The sequence below is a fragment of the Microtus pennsylvanicus genome, chromosome 10, assembly GCF_037038515.1.
Source record: "Microtus pennsylvanicus isolate mMicPen1 chromosome 10, mMicPen1.hap1, whole genome shotgun sequence".
In the NCBI taxonomy this organism is placed as follows: Eukaryota; Metazoa; Chordata; class Mammalia; order Rodentia; family Cricetidae; genus Microtus; species Microtus pennsylvanicus.
In genome coordinates, this window is record NC_134588.1 from 42,710,865 (window position 1) to 42,723,734 (window position 12,870).

A 12,870-nucleotide genomic window follows, 5' to 3' on the forward strand; every position below is an offset into this window, starting at 1 on the left:
ACATGAATAATCATGAACATCTTATAAAAATTTTGGAGAAATTGTACTTCAAGAATTGCAAGTAATTTAAAAATGAAAGGTAAAATTAAAGTGTTAAAATATGATTTTTTAATGTTACATTTGGGATAAGAATTTGTGCTCAGTTGTATTAAAATAGTGGAATTTCTTCTAAATATTTATAACTCAGAAAGAAAAGAAATCTTTCCATAATATTTTCCTGTAAATCAGAACTCAAATTGCAATTAATGATGTTTGTTAAAGAAATAATTGTTCCTTTAATAGTGCAGAGTGTTTGTTCCAGAGAAATTCTGAGACACTTTAGAAAAATATCTGTTATTATCAAAGATATTTTAATTCATTAAACTCAGTAGAACAAACTTCGCGGTTAATACCTTCCTCAGAGGAGACCTCTTCACAGGTTATAGGAAGTCCCTCACGTCATTTAGATATTTATTTATAATAGATAATAATTCATTAGTTTTTATCAAGGTTGAGAGATAGACATATATAAGAATGAAGTCTGACTAAAAGCCAACATCCAGGTGAAACATTAAATATGAAAAGTGTTAACCAGCAATAAAAAAGAGGCCTTGTTATGCCTCAGTTCAATAAAATGTTTATGACACAGTTATTAGCTCCTCTAAAATACAGCAAGAAAAGAAATATGGCTTGTTCTTTCAAAAAGATTTTGACATTGATTCCTCATCAAAACTTAAAAATTGCAAAGACTGTCAAGTTTACAAACGGAATGTTAGACAATCATTATGCAAACATACTAAATCTTATACAGAAATTTAACACTGAGGTTAAATTACTAGTTATGAAAAATTGTTTATTACAGTAAAGGTTTTTATCTACACAATTAAGCAGCATAACACAAGTAACCACAAAATAAAAGTGGTGTTGGATCATATTACTATAGTTTAGTATAGCTTTTTCAATTGCTTTGTGTTGAATTGTGTTTCAACTCTTAATGTAATTACAGCATATGTAAATGATTTGTGTTTTAATTAAAATATTTTACTGATCTGCATAGTATTAACTTCATCAGCTTGGTCATAATTGCCCTCCTTTAATGTTGATATGTCTCAGTTTCTTAAAATGCATATAATACAAGACTTTGTAATACTATGTGACTTGATAAACATATTTTGAATGCTGATCCTATAAGAATTCCCAGTAGGATAATACTCTCAACTCTCTATATAAGCATAGTCTTGTTTATTTTCTTTCTGTCTTGCCAAACAGTTTTAGGGAAAATTTGAACCTTCTTAAGTAAGATAGCTTAATTAGACTGTTCATACAAATGGTCATGTTATGATTCTGTCACCAAGCAGGGCTCTGCTGGCACACATCTTTAATTCCAGTACTCAAGAGACAAAGGTAGGCAGATCTCTGTGAGTTCCAGGCCAGGCTTGTCTACAACAGCTAGTTCTATGACAGGCTCCAAAGATACAGAGAAACCCTGTCTTGAATAACAACAAAAAAAAAAAAAAGAAAAGAAAAGAAATTCATTCAGCAGTGTGGCTGATTTAGTTAAAATCAGAAAGGCCTTTTCCAAAAATGATTTAAGTGGTTAACTGGATCTGTATCCTGAGCTAATCTCACCATTCATTAAAGCAGATTGTATGAAGTTATTCCATAACCCAATCCATTTAAAATATTTATAATTTTCTTTCTTATAATAATATATAAAATTTTATGTTCTTCATTATGGTTGATCTGTCATATGATATTCATGGGAAGGCTAAGACCACATCATTCTGATCAATTCTAAAAAATAATTTCAGTGGTATTCTTGATATCAAAATATCAAGAGTATCTAGATTAATGTGAAAAAAGCATACAGAGCAAACTATGGGAGAAGGAAAATTAGAAGAGTGTAAAGATAGTAATAAAAATACTGAAAGAAAACAAAAAGTTTTCTATCCATTTTTATGATAAATTTTTCATCTCTTATGGTAGGAAGAGAAAGGTTAGATTAAGAATGATGGAACAGAAGTGCTGTCCAGTGATGGTGCACATCTTTAATCTCAGCACTTGGGAAGCAGAGGCAGACAGATCTCTGAGTTTGAGTACAACCTAGTGAGTTCCAGGAAATCCAGGTCTACCCAGAGAAACTTAGCCTTGAAAAAACTGGAAGAAAAAACATGAATCAGAAGTAACACTATAATATAGAAAATACCATGCATGCCCATAGACTGGAAATCCTTACCACTTTAAAAGGTGAGTGAGACAATTGTAATCTATTCCATTGCTAGCAGTTGACAGTTCATGTAAAAAAAAAAAAGCCTCCTAGAGTTCTACAAGGTAAATTGACCTTTTTCTTTATTAGATCAAGCCTAAGGGTTACACTCCAATGATATAATAGTGGGAGGGGCAACAGCAAAAACAAATATGACATAAATGTGGTTCAAAATAAATATTATTTACATCAAGCTATAGGACAGTGCAGTTGAATATTGTCTTATAGGAAAAATAAGCCTTATTGTTGTCTTATACTCTATTCCTGAAAAAGTGACTTAATTGTTCCAGCAATTTGATCTTTATCCACTAGATAAACTCAAGAGTTTACAAATGTATTATTAGAAGGAATCTAGAGAGATAGGTAGACAAACCAACTGTGAGGTACAAGTGTTATAAGAGGCAGCTTATTAGTCCTGACTGCCCAGAACCAAAATAACCACACAGAAACTGTACTAATTAAATCACTGCTTGGACCATTAACCCTAACTTTTTATCGGCTAACTCACACAACTGAATTTAACCGATTTCAAGTGTTCTGTGTATTGCCACATGGCTGTGGCTTACCAGATAAATTTCTGTCTGGCCCCAGTTGGTCTAAATGGCTTTTCCTTGACTCTGCCTTCCTTTCCCCAGCATTCAGCCTAGCTTTCCCAACCAGCCGTAATATTTTGCCTTTCACAGGCCAAGAGAGTTTCTTTATTAACTATTGACATTCACAGCATACATAGGGAAAGCCTGTAGAAATTAGCTCAATTCGGGAAATAACCAGGCTAGCTAGAAGATCGAAGATATTTTTATTTATTATAAGGGAAAAACTCAGGAAAACAGGAATGAAAAGTCCAAGCTCAGCTGTGCCATGAGGAAACCACACAGACAGTGCACCTGGGCTGTGCACCCATTTTTCTCAGGGTCCCAGCAAGCCACACCCTAACTTGATCCCACCTCTTAAAGATAATTGATTAACCACACTTCCCCATCACCTCCCCCTTTTGTCTAAACAAGAATGATCCAAACCCAATACAAAACTATATATAATAGGAACAGTTATCAAGTATAGAATTACAGCCAACATAAACAATATTAAGCAAGGAATACATGATAAATGTTTTAATAAACATTCTATTTCAAAGAGTTTAAGCTTTGCATCAGAAATGAGCTTGGCTAAATCATAAGAGGAAGGTAATTATGACTATCTAATTTTTAACCCCATCAAAGGCCTGAGAAGGAAGATAACATTACTTGAGTTGAGCAGGAAGTGCAATCAAGCAGCTTCCAAAATGAGCAGTATATGATGGAGAAAACTGGCCACCTGAACAATCACCCAAAGTCTCGTTTGCAATGTTAAAGCAACCAACTTTGGCTAAGGCCTAGAGTAACTGACCATTTTTAGAGGCAGGGAATTTTTTCCCGAACTGTCTTATCCTGTTTTGGCAACGTTTGGCAGTCCTTTTCCTTGTGTCCTGTTTATCCAGTATAGATACCATAAACTTTGTTAATGATTGAGGCATGGGCAGTTTCTTGCCCAAAAGCCAATTATGTCGAGAAGAAAACAAACTCCGAGTAGAGTATCTTCAGTGCTCAACATTCTCTCGGGAATAGATTGGTGCTGTCAGGAGCAATCATGTCTTTTGTCAACAGAATCTTAAGTTATTTATATGCAATATTTTACAGATCCTTGAAGTGGTTGAAGATTACTTATCTAGGCAGAATACAATTTCTATGCTTCTAAAGAGACTAATTAATCTGACTATATGTATAACAAACATGAACAACTATTGACCTCTAATGTTTAATACCTGTATAACTTAAAGACTAAGACTTCATGTCAGAATATTAAATAATCTATAAAGAAATGTGCATCAAAGGAGGACAATGACCTCAAAATGTGAACAATGTATAAGTATCTTGTTCAGAGATAAGAATAATATATAATGCAATATAAAAATATATCCTAAAAGTTGTATCAATACACAAAAAGTCCTAAACAGAGATAGAAACATGCATGTATACAATCTGACAGAACAACTTTGCATAGGTGTACAAATATTGTAAACAGAAATAACAAATATAATTTGAACTTGTATCAATATACAAAAAACTATACTGATATAAATTATTCATAAATAATAGCTCACAAGTATTTACTCTATTACCCACTATTATTAATCCTTTTTTTACATTTTCTATATCCTACTGGAGTTTTTGATGCATCCTCCACATGTATTTCATCATCCAGACCAGCATTGTTTTTTACAATAGGCACTGATTTTTTTTTAAATTTTCCTGGTGAGGCACATTCTCCACAGTAACTGGGAATGATTGGACCACTTTTGTTCATGAGTGCTTGTGAGAGGTCCCCCAAGGAGTTTCCGGATGGTATCAGATTGCCTTGTCTGTATTTTGTTGACCTACATTAATTGGTCCAACGTAGTACACGGTATAAGTAAAAAGGCTATTGAACTCCTGGACAGTTAAATTATCCATCATTTTGCATTTTAAAATTATACATTTGTAATTTATATCTTAAATTATAAGTTTTACCTGTGGTTGAGTTTGAGCTGGAGTAGGTGCAATAAATGTTACCTGCCAGTAAGGTGTCACGGTGTACTTGTAGCCATGTGGCTGCTTTGAATATGATTCTAGTATTAAATATTTAAAGATATGTTCAGATTAAAAACAGATATTTTGTGTAAATCACAGACAGTGTGCTCCACGGAGGTCCCTGACTGGTTGTAGGCCACACAAGCACTAGAATAGGAACATACAATGACAAACAGAGGCATCTGTGGAAGCCCAGGGGAGCTCCCATCTCATCTGAGTTTCTACAGTGTGGAAAACCTGGACCCAGAGCCATTCCAAGTCCTCCGGCACCTTGGCACTCTGTGACTGCGTGGCTCTGAAGCATTTAATGAGGAAATATGAAGGACCACAGCTAGCAGCTACTCAGGGCCACTGCATCTGCATGGGAATTCTAAACACAAATGAATGGTGGAACTGCGTGGATCCTGTATCATTGGGGCATCCATCTTCAGCCTCCAGCAGACTTTTCCATGAAGCAGAAAATTTCAAAGACAGTTCCACTTATATTGGCAGTTTTTCCAGTCACCTTCTTCTTTATCCTGCAAAATGTCTGGCAGAATCTTTCATGAAGCAGGAATACCACAGAATCCTCTTACCTTTAAGTAAGTTCAGCAGTCATTTTTATGTAGGTCCTGCATGTCCAGTTCATACAACATAAAATCAAACAGTCCAGGAAAGTGCAGTTTCTTGCCCAAGTTATTAACAAACTCCATAACGAGCCTCTCTGATGCCCATATTCCTCCAGAAGTAGATTGGTGCTGCCTGGAGCATATGTATCTCACTGTCATGAAAAGTCTTAATATTTTAAAACATTTTAAATGCCATATTCTGAAGGTCTCTGAATAATTTGAAGAATCCTATCTAAATGTAATATGTCTCTATACATCTAGAAAACCTAACATGACTACACAATTGACTACTATAGATGAGTATCTATTAACCTATATTTCTTAATTATACATTACATTTTTAAATGAGCTGCACAAACAGAATACCTCAAACAAGAGCAGAAATATAAATATATCAAAATTGACCTAATATTTGTATCAATAGAGTGAAATCTCTGCCAATACAAGTCTCTATAGCATATGCCACTTTAAATGTAAAGAAACATTTATAAATAATATTTGGGAATTTGGGCATAGTTCTCTCCAAACTGCTTCCTGCTTTTTGTTGGGTGAAGTAATTTCTGGGGTTGTTCACAGTGACCTTTGATGGGGTCCTGATCCATCAAACTACATTAGTTTGGAAGGATTCCAAGGGTTCTCATCTTCTGTGAAAAGAAAAGAACCTTTTTTTTTTCAAAGCAACATATCCATAGACTCAAACGCTGAATTCAAGAAACCTTTAAAACATATATGTTGGTTTATCTTAGCAGTCCCCAGAATCAAACGTCTCTCTGTAGTCAAAAAATTCAAAGAAAGCACAATAATAAACATAATCCAGATTCTCTGTATCTATTCCATCTTCATGTGGCTTATTTTTTTTTATTCTTATTAATATTTCTACAGGTTTACTCTGTGTCTTTAAAGACTGTTTTATTTTTATGTTTTATAAATCATTTACTTCTTTTTATAACTCTCTATACTCTTTTTCTTCTCTCTTCCAAGCCTCCGTATATTTATCCAACACTGTGACCCATTTAGAGGTCTTTTTCATCTGAGTCTGTCTTTATTGTGTATCTGTAATCCTTTTCTGACCAGGACTGCTTTTTAAAATGCTAAACCAAGGCCTGACTAGTACGAAGGCTGCTTTGACATTTGGCTTCTTTCAGTCCAACATGGTGGAGTGGAGGTCTGTTAAGTGAAAGCCATGCTCACAGCCCCATTTTCAGGCACAGAGCAGGTCTATGTTGCCATTAAGAAAGTTATAGCACTCTGCTCACAAACCCCATTTAAATGCTCCATAGCCAGACCTCTTTTTGAAAGAGTCAGAGCTATTCAGCTGGTGAACCAGGAAGCTACCATTTATATAGAAACTGCAGTTTTTATTGAACTTCTCTTAAAGCATCCATAACATCCCTGCTAGCTGTGAGCCCATATAGAGAAAAAAATATGTGGCTACCAAGAAACTGTAGTTAACTCGGTTCTTTTGTGTCTAGAATTCATTTTCCAGCTTTCTCAGGTTTTAAGTGAACTTAGTTGGCCACATTGACATGCCAATTCATTGTAAGGGGCTGAATGTTCAAAAATCAGCAAATGCAGTGCTTGTATACATACCTATGTAATAGTGCAAACAAATCATGAAAACTGGACATTCGATATTATGGTGGAGAGGAAGCAGGGCTGCAATTAACTGGACTTTTTGATCTCCCACAAGCGGAGTAATTACACCCAGTAAAGACATAGTGTGAATTGTGAATCACTCTGTTGCACTATGGTTGCATGTCATACCACAGGACAAAAGAGGATTTTACAATAAATCATAGTTGAAACCATTTTCTGCCATTATTGAATTTGATAATACCTCTTCATTTAATATATAGCAGCTGCTTAGACCCTGCTGCTGCTTTGTTCAGGTTAAGATCAGTACTTTCGATCCATGTTGTTTCTTTCTTCCGTGCTCATGGACTGGTTATATCCTAGCACTTTGTTGGTGCTTCTTTTCAGCTTTGATTGTGATTCTTAAGAAGAGCTCATGGGAGGCATTGATATCACAAACTGAAATTCATTCTTCATTTAAGATTCTCTGCTGCAGTTTACAGAGCTTCAGTACTTCCTAGGGCTTTTTAATTTGGTTTAAAGCTACATATCACAGTGACACATTACATTCTAAGTCTGCCCAGGGACATATGGTACACACACTTATTTATTTCTTACACTTTTTCTGATTATGGTTAGTAAGGAACAACTCTAATTGAGGATGGCTCTTTGATCCCTTGAAGCATATTGCTTTGAGGGAGTTTATTATAGCTGTTAAAAAGAAGCTGTAAAGACACAGATCCTAATAAAACATCTTATTTGGTTAAACATTAGGGCAGTTCTTCACTAGCTGTTAATACTTGTTTTCCCCATAAAGTTATTATTCGATATCAGATTTCACAAGATATGACCTGTTTAATAAAACAAAGGTTCTAATTATGAAGACATTTGACACTGTCATTATTTCTGAAAAAAAATGAAAGTGATGATCTAACTACATACACTAATAATGAAATTTTATCTTTCCATGTACCAAATAAAGCCAGTTCGTTTTATTGAAATTGTTGAAAATGGCAGAACTTATGTGTTATGATTATCTTTAATTATAAATTAGTAGAAACTAGACTAAGATGGGAAGAATTTCAGTGAGAGAATACCTAAAGATAGAGAGTAGGAAAAAGATACTCCAAGAAAATGAACCTTAGAAGAAACCTGGTGTTGTCATTTTAATAGCTAATACTGTAGAATTCAAACAAAAACTAATCAGAAGAGATGGGAAAGGATACTAAATATTGATCAAAGAAATATCCACCAAAATGGCATTCATCCTCTTAACATCTGTGTAGGCATGTAAACTTGTACAGCTACTGTGGAAATCAATATCAAAGCTCCTGGGAATTGATTCACCTCAAAGTCAAACTTTACTACTCTTGATGGAAGGAAGGAGAAGTGGGGAGGAACTGAGAGGAGTAGAGGAAAAGGAAACTATAATAAGAATATGTTGTATGAGAAAAGAATCTATCTTCAATTAAAAAATTAAAATCCAACTAATTTATAATATTAGATGTAGATCTTAGACACACAGTACTTTAAACAGTTCTAGATTGTGAGAAACTTGACAAATTGTCTTTGTGTCACCAGAAGTATGTGCCTGATGCCTTACAAGTGTTCACTAAACTTGGTAAAGTATATAATATGTATGTATTGAGTGTTATTTGATATACTTTGTGAATACAAAAGAGTAACATAATCCTGCATTTCAAAATTCAGAGAGATTTGGTTAAGCACTCCACTCTTCAAATAAGTCATAATTCTCAAAACCGAATAGAGGAATCATTCAGGGAAAGAATTCCTGTGGGATAAAGAGCAATACTGGTTTAAGTTTCTCAACTGTAAAATTGGCTACAAACTAACATAAGTCCTTCTGCAAACCACTCAAATCACTGTGTGCAAATCAACCATGTCTCAATGTATGGCCATCTCTAAGCCAATCTGGACCATCTGTCACTTTGTTTCCATTAAACTATTTAAGATAAAAATTCTAATTCGGTATCTTTATGAGGTCTTTTGCTCATTTTTTTTTTATGTATTAACCAAGGATCACATTCTGTCATGGGTACGAGGGTCAGATGCTGAACATTTCACACTGAAAAATTCTACCTTTGTTCTAAGGAAGATTCCATTCCAGTAGAGATGTGTAGTGGATCCCGGATCAGTATTTTAATTACTGTGAAAATTCTCAGAAGACGAAGAGGTCCCTTAATCTCTGCAAGCTGCTTTTCTTAGATGCCAAACAAAGATTATCTTTGAAAAATAACAGCAATTTTATTATCTTGAAATTTCAATTATGTTTGGGGGTAATTTTAATATCTATTTTAACAAAGGAAGTGTTTTCTTCTTTGACAGTCATATATCATCAAAAATTTAAAGTATTCACTTCTTCAATACAGCATAGTATCAAAAATCTATACTTATGTAGTATGAAAATTAAAATTAATATATATCTAATGAGTCAATAATCTCCTAAAATCAGAATTTTAAACTATTCAATAAACTGTACCAAAGCTGTTTTCTCATCTATTAAAAAAATTATGTCATCAAATAATGAGTTTAAGGCTAGCCAGGGAGATTTTAAAAGCTCCTGTCTAAAATTAAATGTTTTTAATGTGTGGATAGAGGACTGTATGTTAGAATGATTTCCTAGGGTATGAGAGCTTCTGAGATCCATCATTTAAACCATACATAAAGTTTCTTGGAAAGTCTTATGTTGTCTCCATGCCAACACCAAGTAGTGTTTCCATATGCATATCTATGTGTATTTCAAATACATAAATGAATGTAGCACTCCTCTTTTTTCTTGAGCAAGATAACTACCATAGTTGAAAGAATTTCTAGTTAAATACAAAGGAAGATTGTCAACATTAAAGTCACACTAAGATGTCCAGCAACAATCCTTCCTTTCATGATAAAAGTACAGTAAAATATATTATCTGGCACAAATATCACCACATACAGTTACATAGCATATGTAATAACAAGTAATACATAATGTCATTATCTGTTTCTGTCTGTGTCCCCTTTCTCACTCTTTCTAGCATAACAAACACGCATTATCACCAAGAGGCAGCACAGTTTCTAATAACAGTTCTCTCTAAATGATTTCTTTTCCATTTATTTTCTGTTTAATTTTATTTCTGAAACTAATAACATTATATTAATGTGCTATATTCTTCTCTGACCAAACCATACGTGACAGAACAAAGGACAAATGTTTCTTAGAGTAGGTAAGGTCTGCTTGCCAGGAGGACAATGCACTTCAGGAATTCAAGCTTTGGCTTGAAGGTGTATCCTCTGGCATTCTAGGTTTTGCACCAAATAGCTTTATCTTGTTACAAGTTAAATTCCCAATGAGAAAATATGAGGGTGCTCATTTGCTATAAGTAGTGGGGAAATTAAAGAAGTAGGTAAATCATTTGGAACAAGTTAAAATAAAAGAAATTATGCCTGCATTCCCCATGTCACTTTATCTATTTTTAAAATTTTTCTTATTTGAAATTTTATGTCACGATTCCCTCAGGCAATAACTACTCAGGGACTTTAGCCTGTCCGAGACAATCTTGGTCCTCTGACTGTTCCCATCTGCCCAAGCAACTCCTGCCTTAACAGGCAATACATCTCCTGAAAGTTTAAGTCACTATTTACACAGATCAGTTATAATGGCTATGTGACAGGCCTGGTGCTATGCCCTAGACAGAATATTCCCAGATGTACTGCATGAAATTGACATTTTCAAGCTTCTTCAGCATGTTATAAAGATTTTATATAAATGGAAATTTCCCATTTCTTAAGTGACATTCTAAATGTTATAACCGGATTCTGCAGGTGCCAGATGAGAACTTTTTTCATTCTGTCTTGTGAAATGAGGAATTATGTCAAAATGGATCCCTAATTTTAGTGTTACTATTCTGTTCATTAAAAGTAATTCTCCACTGATTAAATATGAATATAACTAAATTTATGAACTTTCTTCTATCTCTTTTTTTACTACTATTTATTATCACCCACCCAAAATGTCATATGTAGATTAAATTAATTGGAGAAAATATCTTTATTTGTGACTAAAATATGAACTAAACAATAAAAACATAAATTCTAGCTATTATATGCTTTCGTCCAAACTAAGTGAGATTTTTTTATTTCCACTTGCAACCCTTGATGAAGAAAATCCTAACTCTCAGAATAAAATATGAATGTCCTTTCTATTATTTGGTTTAACAAGAAAATCACTGCATATTTGATTCTCAGTGTTTTTGCTTCTCACAGAAGTACTTCTGCACAGGTTTTGTGGCAATGCCTGCTTCCCATGGAAACCCATAACTAATTTATGTAAAAGCACTTGCCTCTTCACCTATTAAAAAAATCAAATTAATTTTCCTGGAGATTTGAATCTGTAAAAGGAGGATATCAGACTTCAGATATATTAAAGGAAGAATGCAAGAAATTGTGCCTATACATTGCAATTGGTGAGGTCAGCAGAGTCACACAGTATCCGTGCTGCATATAGCCTGGAGAACCAGTTGTCTACTGTCTATGTTATGAATTCCAAACATCAGTTCAATATTCGCTTTTACTCTCACTATTTAACAGAATAAAATCTAATTGATAAGGACCAGTATTTATGACCCTCAGGGCCAAATCTTATTTATTTCTTCTGAGAGTTATTATTCACCTGACATATCTAGAGAGAAAGCTAATTACAGAGACTTCCGATGTTTCAATATGTAAGATCTCTTAGAGTTATTTGGTGTTTGCTTTAATAACACTCTGCTGTACAAATATCAATAGCACTTTCTAGACCTTTAAATCTGAAACATATTTTGTCTGCTGCTCTATCAAATTTTCTTTCTACCACTAATATATTGTGACATATTTAAGGAAATTTAAAGTCAATGATTTTATCCACTACTTGTTTAGTACAAATTACATGTTACATTATTAATTTTAGAAAATGTATTCTATATGTATTGATTTTCTGCCTTCAAATATGTCTGTACATCACAGACATGTGCCTGGTACTCATGGAGACCAGAAGATGATTCTAGATCCCTGGAACTCGAGTCACAGACAGTGTTAATTTCCCCATTGGTGTCAGGGAAACAAAGTCTGATCCTGTAGAGGAGCAAGAAGTGCTCTTAATCTCTGAGTAATCTCTCCAGTCCCACCCAATGGTTTAATAATTTTGTGGATCAAGACTGAGCTTGAATCTACAAACATTTGTTTAAACTCTGGAAATACTTGAAACATGTAACCAATACATGGTGACTCATTCTTGAAATTCCCAAATTAGGGAAACTGAAGCAGGAAGATCACAAATTCTATGTCATCCTGGATTATATCATAAAAACTTGTTTCCAAATGAAACAAAGGGATAAACCAACAAAATATGTTTATAAAGTACCAAGGGTAGACAAAGCCATCATGGACAAGAAGAATATTAGACAAACAGGAAGGATAGTACCACACACGATTTCAGTTTACACTTCATGCTGTTATTACAAAAACAGTATGGCACTGGCACATGAACAAACACACAGTTCTAAGCTCTTGAAATGACAGCATCCTAATTTTTCACAAAGAATCTAAAAATATACAGAGGGGGCCCCACACTATCTAAAATAAAAAGGATGGTTTTCACAAGCACAGTATCTTCAACAATTGGTGCTGTGAAATTGAACTTCAACAAGCAGAAAAACAAATCTAGATCCTTAACTCTCACTGTACAAACTGGTGTAGGAGGTTCTTCTGTTTGTGTTTTGCTTTCATTAGTTGAATAAAGAGACTGCCTTGGCCTTTTGATAGGGCAGCCCTTAGGTGGGTGGAGTAGACAGAACAGGATGCTGGG